This window comes from Cervus canadensis, chromosome 22 (genome assembly GCF_019320065.1).
Source record: "Cervus canadensis isolate Bull #8, Minnesota chromosome 22, ASM1932006v1, whole genome shotgun sequence".
NCBI lineage: Eukaryota > Metazoa > Chordata > Mammalia > Artiodactyla > Cervidae > Cervus > Cervus canadensis.
The window spans coordinates 14,916,991-14,932,965 of NC_057407.1; the positions used below are offsets into that span (position 1 = coordinate 14,916,991).

Sequence of the window (15,975 nt, forward strand, 5' to 3'; positions counted from 1 at the left end):
TCAACACAAGGAATATGCGTCCGTGGGTCTCTGAGTAAAATCCTGAACCAAATGAGTTGCCTGAGAAGGGTATGGATGGAAGTGTGGGAAGAGAAAAATATGGGATACAATTATATGTGATCCGCTGGGTCTGTGCGGTAGAATTCAATAAGGATGAGGCTGATAAATGCTGAGATAATAGTGAGTAATGAACAATAGTAATAATTGCAGGTAGCATTTATTGACCTCTTCCGGATCCATTGGTTGCTTTCAGAGATGACTGGTGGCTCAGACAGTAAAGGGTCTGCCCGCAGTGCGGGAGACCCGAGTTCGATCCCTGCGTCAGGAAGATCCCCTGGAGAAGGAAATGGCAACCTACTCCAGTACTCTTGCCTAGAAAATTCCATGGCTGGAGGAGCCTGAAGGACTACAGTCCATGGGGTTGCAAAGAGTCGGACATGACTGAGCAACGTCACTTCACTTTATTATGTACCAGATACCAGCCCCTGTCTGAACTCTTTAAATTCACTGCTTTGTTTCACCTTCACTATTTCATGAGAAAAGATCTTGTTATTATCTGCACAATATGGAGAAAAAGAAAGGTTCAAAGAGATCACAATTTCTATAAACCCAAGCAGTTCTAGTGTTCAAACCCAAGAGTTTGAGCCTTGGTAATCTGACTCTAAATAACAGAGGCTTAACCACCATACTTTACCTATAAATAATGAGAAACCTATTTGTTTTTTCAGTTATCTCCCTGGTTCCCCAGATGTGGCCACACTTCTTGCCTTGGCCAGCTCCATAAAAGGTGTACCTTAGTGGGAAGAGTCTTTCCCTGAAATGTTTTGATTCATTTCACTATGCCCCAAACATGGAAACCTCTGGAATAAGCCACACTGAGGTCTCCTGCACTGCAGGCAGATTCTTTACCAACTGAGCTCAGGTAAGTTCCATAAGCCACACCAGGAAAGCCTGATTCAAGTCCGGTTCACTTTGATGGATCTGTCAAAGACGGGTCCTTATTTCACTCTCTGGCTTGCTAGGAAGCCATGACTTTCCTGCCTTCATTCCAGCAGCACCATCAGCAACCAGAGCATCCACACTCAGCAACTCACCATGAATTCTGACCTTGTCTGGACGGCATCCTTTGGATTCGCTGCTCTTTGCAAAGGCCTCGGTCTGGTGTTCTTCCCGTGTTAACCCTGAAGCGAGGGATGAGGATGTGAGGGCTCACTCCCCAGTGAGGCTCAGATCACATCACTCCCCTGCTTGAGGTCCTGCACGGACTTCCCGGTTTACCAGATAAAGTCTAAACATGGTGGCCTGCCTGCCAGCTTCACTGCAGTATGTCCTCTGCACTTACTGTTCCCTCTGCCTGGAAAGCTGTTCCTCCCAGCCAGGTCCCCTCACTGCATTCCGGTCACCACCTCAACATACGCATTAAGCTAAGAGAAGCCCTGTTCGCCCCACCAGTGGTTCTCTGTATGATTTTCTTGTTCTACCCTGGTCTAAAATGATCTTGTTTCATTGGCATGCATGTTTCTTTTCTGCTTCCCCTTGCTAGATGTAAGCACCAGAAGGGCAGGGGTGTCCCCTCTCTTTTCAGACTGTAACCTCCATTGAGTGGCTGAGAGAAAGCGCTCGGAATGAATGAATGGCCATGCTCATAGCTGCGTAACTGCTAAGCAGCGGTCTGAACATTGATAATCTGACTCTAAATATTAGGGGTTTAATATTGTATATATACTTTACCTATAAAGGCAAAACTCTTCTTTAATCTCTCCCTGTTTCCCCAAATGTGCCCCCTGCTTTCCCTTCTGACATCTCCCATATAAGCCTTACCTTAACTGGAAAGAGTCTGATAAGAGAAATAGTTTCTTGTGAAGAAAGACAGTATTCCATGACTTCCGCTTTTGCTATATCATTTCTTTGGAAAGGCGATTTTTTCCCTTAACTGGCATTTTCTTTTAAAAGGCAGCTGGCATGATGAGTCTTGCTGCCCATTCCGCATTCTCTGTGGTCCAGTGCACCTCTTGATTCTGGGTTTAGGAGAATACAGATTAACTATTTGTAGTGGAACCCAAGTCCCTTTACTAGCACAGAAGAAGCTGACTTTCTCTTCAGAGAGACAGGAGAAAATGCTGGAATTTTATTGTTGCCTTATTTATTTATTGGTCACAAATTTCAGTATCATGTGCCTAAGTCTGTGCATTAGGGTTTAGAAATCTGATTTGGTTACACTCGTTAAAAATTACTTTTGTTCCCAAATAACCTGTTACCCAGCCCAACTTCTTATGTCAGAGCACGTTTTCAAATTCTTCAGCTAAGTTCCTTTCTCTGAAAGGGAAATCTAGAAAAGTGCAATTATTTTTCAAAATTTTTGGACTTCAGCATGCGGTAAAACCAGTTAGTGGAAGAATACAATCTCATTAGAACGGTTCATGTACAGATTCAGTTCTAAGCAGATTCCAGGACAGCTCAAATCTGTTCTTTCCAAGTATGAAGCAGTGAACAGTCTTCCTTTCATGACCACCTAGAAAGCCTACCTGGAAGGTGAGTGTTAAGATGGACTTTGCCTGAAGAAGAAAAGTGCACCTGGGCATCTCAAGACTGCTTAAGAATAGGAACATCTCTTGTTATTTTCAGCTATGTGACACTTCATTTTTTTAATTTCAAACCAATGATGGAGAAAAATTTTTAGTAAGAAACATAATAGCAACATATCTAAATTAAAAGGACAGAATTTTACCATTTAGTCAATTATTTGGTATACAACCTATGCAAAAAATATCTAGGAGGCTGAGGCATATTTTTTTATTAATAACTTTTCCAGAATGTTCTGACTCATCATAGCAACTGCACATCTTGCTGAATTTTAACCAGAGTGACTCTGACAAGATATTCTTTCTTCTGTGCAAATATCCTTGACCTCCTTAAAAGGGACCACAAATAATTCCAAGTAGCAGAATGAAATCCCAAGTCCTTTTAATTTTGTATACATTGCCACTATAATCATCAGTGCTCAATAAAGTGACACTGTTATGACTGCTCAAATCTGTCTCAGTAAATCACTGAATTTTGGAGAAAAGCTTCTTTTCTCCACTTAGTTTAATCTGTAATTCAGTGATCTATAAGTGTCCGTTAAGGTCAAGTGACAATTCATTGACTTTGAAATCATGAGAAATACTCCTAGGGCCAAAGATCCTGGTGTCTCCGAATGTATTTAAAGTAAGTGGTTTTGACTTAAGCAAAGATTTCTACTTAACCCAGAAGAAAAGCAGTCACTCCTTGGAAATACCACAGAATTCAGGAAAGTGAAATGAATAATGGCAAAGGATTAGATTTACCTATTCCAGCCTGTCCATATATCTACGGAGTATATACAGGAACACGATGGCTCCACTCACGTGTCATCCGTGGACAGCCCTCCTTTCCTCAACCCAGGAGTATGATCCTCTCCGTCATGCAGACATGTCATAACAGAGATTAGTGGGTATGTAAGCACCATGCCGCCCTCATTCTGCAAGCTCAATTCAAAGATGTTTGAAAATATCTTTCTATTTGAAGACGGAACTCGATCCAAATGGTGGCATCATCTATTTTAAAATTCAATAACAGAAAATAAAAACAAGTCATAGATTTAGATCATCCATTTGTTGGGACTGAATTGCAGCTACAGAAAACAAGTCAAATATCAGCTTAGTACACACGGGAAGTAGTAGCCAAAACCGTGACTGGTGAACTCTTCATTCATTCATTCATTTTTTACTCATTCAGCTAATACTTATGGCTCATCTACTGTGGATCATCAACTATTTAACAAGCACTATGGTGCATCATTCATCACAGCAGTAGTGTATGTTCTGGGTCATGTTATCATGTTGGTTTGTTCATTTTAGTGAGTAGGTAGTTATTGATCACTTACATTAACCACTAGAACTGAACAGGCTCTAGAATAAGAGGGAGGCCCCCTAAACGTGTCTGTAAACATATCTGTTGTTACTGTTGCTGAGTGAGGGCATTGGGCCTCTGGCCTGTTAAGAGCCAAAGTTCAACACTGGGGATCTTTCCTCTTGCTGGCTGGCTACCCTACAAGTTCCAGGGGGATCCAGCAAGAGGGAGGGGTTTACTTGGCCTAATGGGTCGCCATCAGAAGACAGGCCTTCCTATGGCCATGTAATTGCCAGGGCTCCCAAGCACTGTGGACTTACCAGAGCTGTGAGCACAGATGCACGCTGGCCTCTGTCACCTGAGGCTGGCTTGAGGCTGGGAGAACTTGTGAACTGTCTCTCTTCTACAGTCTTGACTACCTATCCCCTGGGAAACAGAATTCCCCACAGTACTGTCTTAAAAAACTCACTCTTGTCTGTGCTAAGCAGTTGACAGACATGACATCGAGCCTGACCTGAAGGCTGTTATTATCCTGATGTCACGGAAGGGAAACTTGAGCTTGGAGCAGTGAAGCAACTGGCCCCAGGACACAGCCGGGTAAAGATGAGTCCTGCAGATCAAGAACCCTGATTGGCTCTAAGTGTGGTTTCTGGGCAAGGGGGTTAGGAAGCATCCCATGACATAAGCAGTGTTGAAAATGAAGGTGATACAAGAGTAAGCAGTGTCCTAAAATGGAAACAAAATGAGACACTGGCCTTCTGACCTTGTTGAAGCCTTTGGATCCAGCCATGCCTGAGGCCCATCTTAACCTCCTCACCTTGCTTTTGTGAAATCGGTTTGAGTTGGGTTTTGGCACTTGCCGTTCAAAGAACTCTGACAATACATCAGTGTTTGGTCATTTTAGGGAAATTAATTTTTAAATTAGAAAGGCAAAGCCAGGTTTAGGGTTAAAGGATACCTGTTAGCCACTGGGGGTTGGACCAGCCCCCTCAAAACTAAAGGAGATTTGATGTGAGACCGTCCTCAGGTTCTCTTGAGGCAGAACATCTTGATATCTTGTCAGACCAGGAAGAAACCATGGGGGTGGGTGGGTGAGCACCAATGCAGGAATCCTGTGGGGTGGGAGGAGAATGTGCATGTGAGTCAGGCGAGGGCCCTGGGAATGCTCTGAGGATACACACGGGGGCCTGGGTCAGGGAGCCCATGTAAGGGGGTTCTCTTGGAGGCCAAACACTCAGGGCTGAGGGACAGGTGGGGCGGCCTGCGGCCTCTGCCAGCATCTCCCAGGACACTTGCCTCTGACAGCGGGACTCTCCGTGAGGAAGTCAACAACTGTCTTAAAAGTAGACCCTCGATTTCTGGGGTCTCACTGATGCCATTTCATCTGGAAACATACATGGTTTAAATAAATTCATCATTTGAGCATTAAAATCCACTCAGGGGAGAGAAGGAAGGAATTCCTATTCCTTCTGCCCATTAGGAATAAAATGTGAAATAACTCATTTCTCCAGGTGGATTTGTCAATTTGCTCTACAGAGAATACTTCTGGTAAGCCTCCTGCATGCCTGGCACTTTCCTACAGGCAGGGTTACAGAGCTGGGCAAAAACGAGATCAAGTTCTTGCCTTTATGGTGCTTATATATCTTCCCTGCCTAAGAGATCTTCCTATTACATGGTAGTGAATACATTCATTCTTTCATTCATATAATGGTTTTCTATTTATACTAACTTGTATAAATACACATATTATATATGACAAAGTGAAAGCTCAGCGAGCAGGATGTTCCAGGAAAAAGCTATTCTTTGATGATAAATTAATTGTTTAGCAAACCGAGAATGTATGAATTAACATGTTAAACTCCTGCTATAACTCTCAGCCTCCTCTTTTTGTTACCTTTGTTGAAAAAAGGAAAATCTTCTTCCTCAATAAATACAGTCTGGTAAACCCGGATGACACCGTCTTCAAAGACTCAGGCATGATGGTGCACGGGTGAGGGTACAGTGCTCAGTGCAGTGGTCATGGACCATATGTGGCTGCCGAGCACTTGAAATACGGCTGCTCCAAATTAAGATGGGCTGTAAGTGCAAAATATAAACTGAATGTCAAAGCCTCAGTATGAAAAAAGAAAAAGATTACAAAATATCTCATTAAGAACTTCTATACTGACTATGTTGAAATGATAATATTTTGGATATATTGGATTAAAGAAATATATTATTGAAATTAATTTCTCCTGCTTCTTTTTAACTTTTAAAATATATATATATAGCTCCTAGCAAATTAAAAACTATATACATGGCTCACATTATTTTATGTTGGATAGTAATAGGTTAGAACAGGACTCTGGAGTCAGAGTCAAGCATTGACATCTGCCTTCTTTATTTAATAACTGTATGGATGGGTAACAGCCTCACTAAAGCTTGGTTTCCCTCTATGAAAAGGTTACTAACAGCACCTACCTCACTGGCATTTTCTCATTAAAGGAGAACATATATTTGCAGAGTCTAGCACGATGCTTGGCATGTAGTTCCTTCTTAGTGGATGTCAGCTGCTCAGAGCAGTTGTTCAGTCACTCACTCACGTCCGACTCTTTGCCACCCTGTGAACTACAGCACTCCAGGCCTCCCTGTCCTTCACCACCTCCTGGAGCCTGCTCTAACTCATGTCCATTGAGTCGGTGATGGCATCCAACCGTCTTGTCCTCTGTTGTCCCTTTCTGCTCCTGCCTTCAATCTTTCCCAGCATCAGGGTCTTTTCTAATGAGTCAGTTCTTCACATCAGGTGGCCAAAGTATTGGAGTTTCAGCTTCAACATCAGTCCTTCCAATGACTATTGAAGATTGATTTCCTCTAGGATGCACTGGTTTGATCTCCTTGCAGTCCAAGAGACTCTCAAGAGTCTTCTCCAACATCACAGTTCAAAAGCATCAATTCTTCAGCTCTTAGCCTCTTTATGGTCCACCTCTCACATCCATACATGACTACTGGAAAAACCATAGCTTTGACTATACAGACATTTGTTGGTAAAGTAACATCTCTGCCTTTCAATATGCTCTCTAGGTTTGTCATAGCTTTTCTTCCAAGGAGCAAGCATCTTTTAATTTCATGGCTGCAGTCACCATCTGCTCAGAGGAGCACTCTGCGGTTATTGCCTCTAGAAAGTCAGGAGACTGAACTAGATTAGTACTGACAAAAAATTACACTCTAGGAATTTGCATAAACCCCTGATACTGAGTTGTTTGCTTTTAATTTCCCATTTTTCTAAATCTAGAGTACTTACAAAATGCGGGTATTGTGAATGGACAGTCAGGACAAGCCAGGTTCTGGTAAAGCACAAGCTCCAATGAGTTAGGATTTGCTCAGTCGGAGACTTGTACTCATTATAAGTCTTCATGGCCCTGGAGAATACATACGTGCAGTTACGGTCATACACACTATTAATGCAGGTCATGGTGTCTGCGAGCTTACCACGTGCTGCACGCTGTGGCAAGCATTCTACCTCACGGCTGTGCTTCCAACATGAAGCACAGGGAGGCTGAGAGATCTGCTTCAGGTCACCCAGCCGGGAAGTGGAGAGAGAGAACTCAACCCACCTGTTTGACCCCAGAAGTCAATCTAAGTATTACCGATGCAGAAATAGTCCTAGTAATTCCTTGTGGCCATAAAATCATGGTGCTTTCCTCAGAGCTCCACAGACTATTTAGCTAGAGGAGAAAGCTTGGATTACCACAAGAGTTCCAGATTGTTGTGCCGACAAAAGAGTCAGAGATTTCACAGTAATGAAAAGTTCTGCTTTTAAAAGGTGTCCGTCCTCTAGTTATAAGGAAGCAGAGAACATCCATCTGTAATAAAGGCCCCAATAAGTGCAGCCCTTCCCACCTGTGACTCAAAAGTATTACCAGGCGGAAGTGGAAAAGTGGTAGAACTCTCTCTCTGGAGAGTTTTCCAGGACCTTACAAACATGACCCCGTTAATCCACTCAATACCCGGATGAGATAGGTGGTTGGATGTTGTTATTCCTCTCACTTTCAAGATAGAAAACCTGAAGCCAAGAGAGATTAAGCAATTAGGCCAAGGTCAAATGAGCCAGAGACAGACCTGGACATGAAATGATTATCTTCTGAAAGTCCAAACACATGCCCAGAATGACTGGCTAGTTACCACCATGTGTTAATATTCAGTTTGATGCCCTCAGCACAAAAATGACTGGCTTTTAAAGATTTCTGCAGTTGTGTTTGCCCGAATTTGTAGGGACTGTTTTAATACCAATGTCCAAACCAACATCAGATTTTTCGGAAATCTGGCTGAAGGAAAACACAGCTCCCTGCTCCAAAGGTGGTATCTGTCTTGCCTAGCTCAGTTATGTCTCATCGTACCTACAAGTGCTGTTTTGCGAGGCTAAGGCGAGAATTGTCCTACAAAGCTCTTCTGCTTGTGTTTTCTTTCCTTCAGAGATAAACTGTAGCATGTAAAGGGGTTTGAATGGGGGAGCATCTTGCAATTTACTCTTCTGTTGAGACTGAGAAAAGAAGAGCATGAACTATTTCAGAGTTATACAAAATCTGGAGTCCAACCTGCCCTTATCATCATTCTTCAGTCAGATACCCTCTACTCTTTTCAGCCGAATACCTCTAACAGTGGGTAGCAGTGTATGAACCAAAGTCAGGGGTCAGGGAAAGAGAACACTTCCAGGTGAGCCAGGAGGATCCTGTGCTCTTGTGAACAACTGCAAGGATGCACATGCACAGAAAACTGGCCTCTGGAGAAAGTGCTGCCAATGGTCTTTCTTGTCCAGTTGTGCAAACAGCCTTGCCCCTCCAAATACCTGCAGCAAATTTTTATTTCTTACTGCCTCCTTAAAACTTAGGTGATTTAAAATCAACTCCCCTGTTATCAGTTTTGACCATTGTTGTCAGAAGGAAAATAGGGCCATTTCATTAGCTGGGTAGAAGGGCATCTATACTCCTAAAAATGGCCACATGCCATGCTCTGAGCTTGTTATTTAAGAATTCACTGTGATCACTTCGGATTTGTTGAAATTCAGTTTCTTTGGCTATAACCAAACGAAACTCTTAGAGAAATTTTTCTCCCATGACTTTTATAATTTCTGGAAATCCAGGAGATTTGGGACTGGTCATCCTAAGAAATTTCAATTCTCTCCTATCACTGCTCAATCTGCTCAACTCCACCCCCTCCTCCACCCAGGCCCCTGGTCCTGTGCTGATATGGACAGCTCCTTCTGGACACACAAACTTGACCTAAACAAACCCACTGTAGGAATGATAGCCTGCTGATACACAAAGACTGCATGGGGTGTGGGGTGGGGGGGCGCTTAAAGTTTACCCATTTTCTTCTTTCTTAAGAAATTTAACACTTTGGGGGAATCCAAAGGCAAGACATTTCCCCTGAAACCCACCGTAACCTCTTTTCTCATATACTGAAAACATGATGCTCAAAAATCAAAGAATCCTCAACTAGAGTTTTGGAACTAACTCCAACATCTTGCAAAGGATTGTCTTGAGCATTTTCCATTGGAGTTCCATTGGAGTTGGTGTCTGCATATTTCTAAAAGCCCTTGAATTGTTGCTGTCTTGGGATATTTCCATGGAACCTATTAAGCTGCCTTGTTTGAAAGATACTGAACAGCCTCGCATCATTTCCAAACCACCATGCTAAACAAAAAAAGGCACCTGCATCACTAATGGAACACGGAAGACCAAGGCCATGGGCCGTGGCTGGGGCGAAGGTGCTGATTCCCAACCACCCCATGACTAATCTGAAAGCCGAATTCTTCTGCCAGATGTGTGCAGCATCCGGGAAGGAAAAAAAGAAAAGGTCCTGCCAGTGCAGCGGCTTCCAGCGGTGTTCTGCGACACTCGTCTTAGCCCCTTTTCTCTTTTCCAACCAGGCACCCATTTCTTATCATACAGGTTGGGCAGCTCTTTCTTGCACTTTAAGACCCTGATGTTTTATTGTCCAAACCCCTTGATTTTGACTTGAGTTCATGTGTTTTGTGGAAACACAAGTGGTAATTACCCAGGTCTTTCCTCCCCTGCCACTGGCAACAGTCACCAGGGAAACTTACAGCCCCCAGTATCCAGATCTGGTAACTGGTTAGTAAACATGGTTGATGAAAACACTGACACGGCAACTGTGATCTGAACAAGGACTAGCTTAGCAGCAGTTCTTGTGAGACAATGGTTGGGAGTCCACAGGTGATCAGCAATTTTATTTCATTAAACATTTCTATTATTTAAAAATTACTACTACTAATAGTTATCCTTTCCATTTTTTTTCTTTAATCTATTGAATGGCTGGCATTGTGTTACGTGCCCATTTGATCCTTGGTCTAAAAAAAAAACTGGGAATGTACTATAATTTTAGGATTAGAAGACAGACACAGAGAGGCTGAGTAACCAGCCCAGGGTCACTTTCTGGACTCTGATGGAGTCAGGATTATAGCCTGTCCAGAGTCTGAAAAGTCAAATACCTTCAGGGGGTCAGGCAGGGGTGAAGTTGGCCAGGTGTAGCTTTAGAGACAGAAAGAGGGCTGTGGAGAAATGGCAAGTACATCTAACATTTCTCCAAGTTCCCAGACTCCCAGCCTATCACTATTGCCCTGGGGCGGTGGGAGGAACCCTGAGACACAGTGCTGGTCAGACAAGAAATATCCAAAGTCTAAATTCATTCCACAGGCCCTAGTTTTCCAGCCTCTGCAATGAAACTGGATTCATGCATAATGACATTAAACCTGTATACAATAAACTTTTTCAATGAGATGTACAGACAGAGGACTTCCCTGGTGACTTAGTGGTAAAGAATTCACCGGCCAATGCTGGAGACAAGAGTCTGATCCCTGGGTGGGGAAGATCCCCTGGAGAAGGAAATGGCAACCCGCTCCAGTATTCTGGCCTGGGAAATCCCATGGACCTAGCCTAGCAGGTTACCGTCCGTGGGGTTGCAAAGAGTTGGACACGACTGAGTGACAATGACATACAGACAGAAGAGTACAGAAATTATGTCACTTGATGAATCTCCATAAACGGAAGATAGCCATGTAACCAACTTACAGGTCAAGAATCAGTATGGCCAGCACCCCATCAAACTTCTTTTGTGCCCTTACTGCTTACAAACCCTCCAAAGGTTAAACATCACCCTGATTTCTAACCCCACAGATGAAATGAGTGTGCTTCTGAGCCTTATGTAAATGGAATCTCACAGTGTATTCTCTTGTGTTCATCTGCTTTCACCTAATGCTGTGGGAGATTCATCTGTGTTGTGCAAATAGCAGTAATTCTTTCTCAACAACTTTTATCCTAAAATCTATTGCTTGATATATTTGCCTGAATACTGTATAGATGAGCCACCCAGGAAGAAGACTACCTTCGGTGCAAACTGGTTCTCAGAATTGAAACAAGTCATTTGAGGACTTGTGGACAGAGGTCTGTTGCTAAAATATTTTTTCTAAGCATTTTCTCATTTACTGTCTTATTTTATTTCTTGTATACTATATCAGGTAGTTAAGAGATACGTTATTTCTACTGGTTAGATTCAGAAATGAAGAGTACATGCGACGGCATGCTACCATTGAGCAGCTTTAACAAAATGGCTATAAAATAAGAGATTTTACTCATGTCTTGATTTCCAGTCTAATGTTGTTTCTACCAGAACACATATCCTGTTGCTCCCTTCCGGGTCAAGGCTCTAGCTAAAGGTAAAATAAACCAGCCTCGATGTTTTACTGTGACTACATTATATTGCTGTGCCTTTGAGTTTGCCTCCTAAGCATCCATTTTCCTTTCTTATTTGGGAGTCCATCCCTTCCCTCTCTCAGTCCACAAGGTCGAGGTGGGCTCCACACCTAGCAGAGAAGAGCACCTGACTCCTCCCTTAGGGAAAGGAGTGGGGTCTAGGGTCTCACCTGAAACCTTGAGGCTGCTCAAGAATGGATTACCAGGAAGGGAGCAAAACCAAGAAAAGGACATTAAGAAGTCACTTGAGTCCCTGGAACAAGCCACTCCTGAAACTCACTACATGTGAACTGTTCACTGCATGAAGCCATGCATGTGTATGTGCATGCATATATTTCTTTTTGCTCAAGTTGTCTTCCGTTATGTTTTTGTTCTTCAAAGACTTTTGAAGGAATTCTTTGGTGGGGGGATAGGTACTTGCAAAAGAATAAAACAATCCAACAATTAAACTTATTCAAATAAGCACTCATGTTTCACTTCTCAAACAGCCACATCACCCTTATCCAGTGAGTTATGCAGACACAGAGGTTCTGTCTTGAATTTATGTGAAGTTTCTTTTCTGAGTCCTTTCTAAGTGAAGCCATAGTGCTGGCACAGTCAGCATCTGTTTTTAACCTACAGAAATGCTGGCTTTGCTCTGCACCAGGGCAATGGTCTGTTTCACCCACAAGACTTACTCCTGCCATAGATGAAGTAACTCAACAGGGGAAGGTAAGGTTAGAGGTGACAAAGGCATCTCTAATAGAAGAGAAAACTGACTGGTCCAAAAAACAGACCAAATCAATGGACTGGCGATTTAGACAATTTTGATCCAAAAGACTTGAAGAGTATTTTTCTTCTCTAGCCAATGTGTCCTCTAGGCTTCCAGCAGAAAGTTCTGTCTGAGAGATTTGATCCTTTATCTCTGCACTGCAACAATCTATCATAAAGTGGGAGGAAGGAGTAGCTACAGTGGAGCAGCCCAAAAAACACTACCTCAGTCAGGTGATCAATGAAGGTCAACAGCAAACAGCCAAAAACCATGGTTGATACTATGTACCCTTGATATGTAATGAAAGTGTCATTTTACCTCTGTGGTCTTCTGCCCATAACCCATACGCCCTGTCTAACCATGAGAGGAAGATCACACACATCCCAGGAGAGGGGCAACCTACAATATACTGACCCGTACTCTTCAAAACTGTCAAGATCACCAAAAACAAAGAGTGTAACTCATGGGAATGTGACAACTTAATGCAATATAGACTCTGGAGGAGTGCCTGGAACAGAAAAAGGACCTTAGGAAGTCTTAGGAACTAAAGAAGTCTACATGAAGAATAGCCTTCTGTTAATAACAGTGTATTTGTGCCTGTTCCATTGGTGACAGTATACCACATGAATGTAAGATCTTAATAACAGAGGAAACTGTATCTTTGTGGGAAGGAAGTTTATATGGGAACTCGCTGGACTATCTGCTCGATTTGTCTGTAAATCTAAGAAGGTTCTAAAAATAAAGCCTTTATAAAAATAAAGTTTATCTAAAAACTCATCTCTGCATTTTTGTTGCTGCAATTTTCCTAAAATTTGGAGATCAAAGTGGGCCCTTGAAATGATGACAGGGCGGTCCACAGGCACAGTCTGAAACACCCTTCAGCCATAGAGTTACATATTCCTTTCCTAACCACCTTCAGCCCTTCCCATTCAGTAACAGACAAACACACTCTGTTCAGCCCCACAAACCCATCTCTAACCTTTGCCAGTTTCCCTTTTCACCAAAGAAAGGGAAAGCTTCAGCCTCAGAGCTTTGTCTTCATTCTTTTTTTTGGCCCTTACAGTTGGTGATGGCTATATATGGGAAATCACCCTACTTTCTCATTTATGATGGAGGCGTTTTTTCCTTAAAGTAAATTTATGTAAATAAAACAGTAAGCCTTTTAATTGTATAAGGTACTTAACTTAGGCTACATATTGTCTTCTGACATCGTAAGAACCAGGCAAGCAGGAGGTCAATTACTGGAATTGAGAACCAGTGGCCACCACGATTAGACCTACACCCTGCATCCTGGTGCTGCGGTCCTTGCCTGCCTGGGGACACCTGTCCAGTGGCCTGTCACACGATGCTCCCCCTCGCACACCCAAGGAGAGCAGGTGCCGATGCCTCACACTGAGGGTTTAGGACACACAGGAGAGGCCCAGGACGAGCAGGTTAAAATCCAGTGTGCTAAGCTCATCCCCACTCTCCTCTCACATGTGGCCTGACTTCCCTTGGGCCCCACTGCCATTCTCTTCTCACGAGGACCAGCGGTGGCATTGATGAAGCAACCAACTCCCTCAGGCCTCTGTGAGCTGGAGACCAAGCTTGCGACACGGAAGCCCTGCTGGGTGGGTACCAGTAGGATCTGAACCCCAGTCCCATACACCCCTCACTTACCTGACCTGGGGCCCGAACCAGAGAGCTTCCTGAGCACTGGGTGAAAAGCCTGTCTCCACGATCCATGTACCATCCAGGAGACGCTGGGTGGGGTGTGGAAGGTCTCTGGGCCGCTTTCTCCTTGTCTGTATGGTGAGGAGAGTAATAATACCAGAATATATGAGGATAATACCTACCTCAAGGGATTACTGTCAGGATAAATGAATTCATGTAAGCAGAGCATTTAGCAGAGTACTGGTACCAAGTAAGTGCTCTATAAACATGCACTGTCTCTGGTCATCTCTGTTGGCCTCCATTCCCCTCACTGTGAAACATGGGTTGTGACAGCACCAATCTCATGAAACTGTTGTCAGGAATAAAGGAGTGGGTGCATGTGAGTCCTTGGTGACATGGCCTGGCTCCTAGCAAATACACAATCATGTTCAATTATTTTTATCTGTTTACTTATTAGTGTGATTATTATTATGGACTAGCAACCCCAAGACTTAGAAAGTCTCTCCAATCTTTCTCAAGGTGGATTTCTAAGATTAAAAAAAAAAAAACCTTTTGCTTATCTACATGCTTCGATAGAACTGAAGGACAGGTGGACCCGCAAAGTCTAAGCTGGTACTTTTCCTCCAAACAGACCAGTTTGTGCATGAAGGAGTAGAGATTATGTCTGATGGCCAGCTGGCCTCATATAACCAGGCCTGAAAGCAAGCCGGCTGCTTCAGGGAGTTCTATGAGGTAAGAAATTCTTGCCTAACAAAAGTTCTTTTTCCATAAAAAGGCACCATAAAGAAAAGGACACGTGACTTTGCAGGTTGCCCCTAAATGTCCCTGACTGTGAGAAAATTTCATACCTGGTAAGCTTTGAGTCCATGAAGTACAGAAAAAAAAAGGCTATTTTCTCTGTGTCTTCTAAGGCCAACGGGGAGGAGGCTCTGTCTCATCCTCTCCTTTGCAGAGGGTCTTCAGGAACACATACTCCTGTCCCAGAAGCTCCAGGGACAGTCTGGGAGTGCAGTGAACTTACCACGTATGCCTGGATCAGCTACTTCCGACTGGGCCTCAGTTTCTCCATCTGTAAAATGAAGGTATTTGGTCACATGACATAGACTGTCTAGCGCTAATAATCAATTACCATTTAATTGCAATAATGGCAAGAGTTGATCATTTGTTTCCTGGAACTCAAATTTAAAAAGAAACCAGGAGCTGGTCCTCCACTGAGATCCACAGGTGAGCTACAAAGGCCGGGGAGCCCTTGTATGGACAGCTCTGTTTTTCCGGATGATTCTGTGTGTGTACCCACGTGATGGCAGGGCTACCATTTTCACCTGCTCAGCTTCCTTGTCTCTCTTCTAGACTAGAGCTCTATTTTTTTCCTTTGAAAACTACATCTCCCACATCCAGTGAGGCTGGATGTATGATCCCAAGAGGACTAGTAAGAGTCCCTCTAGAGGCCTGATGTGGCTGCTGGGAGAGAGGGCTGTCTCTTCTAAAAAACCCAAGAACACTCAAAGCTGTCGGGAGTCACCTTTACCACCATGTGGAGAGAACCTGGCAGGACTGATGTCAACCTCATGGAAAGTACAGAAGAAACACGGCAGAAAAGAGGAAAGAGGGGAAAAAGGGAAGCAAGAAAAGGTAGGAAGGAAGCAAGGGAGGGATAAAAAGATGGAGAAAAAGGGAGGAACTGAGAGACAGAGAAAGACCAAAAGGGAAGGGAAGGAGGAAGGGAGACGCCACCAATAACTTGAGTTCTTAACACACTATAAGCCCGGAGCTCCAGCTATGCACAGAGGGAAATTTACATCTTGGCTCTTCTGGTAAAATGAGTCCAGAGCCTCCCTTTTTCTTTCTCTTGTCTTCGCAGCCATAGCTTCTTCAGATGGGGATCCATGACCCAAACAAGACTAGAAACCATCACAGTTGGAGCATTTATTCGAGATGGAATGAACCCGC

General features: G+C 43.5%; 1 long non-coding RNA gene across 1 annotated transcript; it reads right to left on the reverse strand.

Annotated features, from left to right (window-relative positions):
• Positions 1-513: 513 nt before the first annotated feature.
• On the reverse strand, positions 514-6,500 carry LOC122424425. Its single transcript, XR_006264411.1, has 6 exons — positions 6,331-6,500; positions 5,765-5,946; positions 4,829-4,982; positions 3,387-3,575; positions 1,822-2,018; positions 514-1,181 (listed from the first exon to the last, which is right to left on the reverse strand). It is a non-coding gene; the product is annotated as an uncharacterized LOC122424425 (long non-coding RNA).
• Between the last annotated feature and the right edge of the window lie 9,475 nt (positions 6,501-15,975).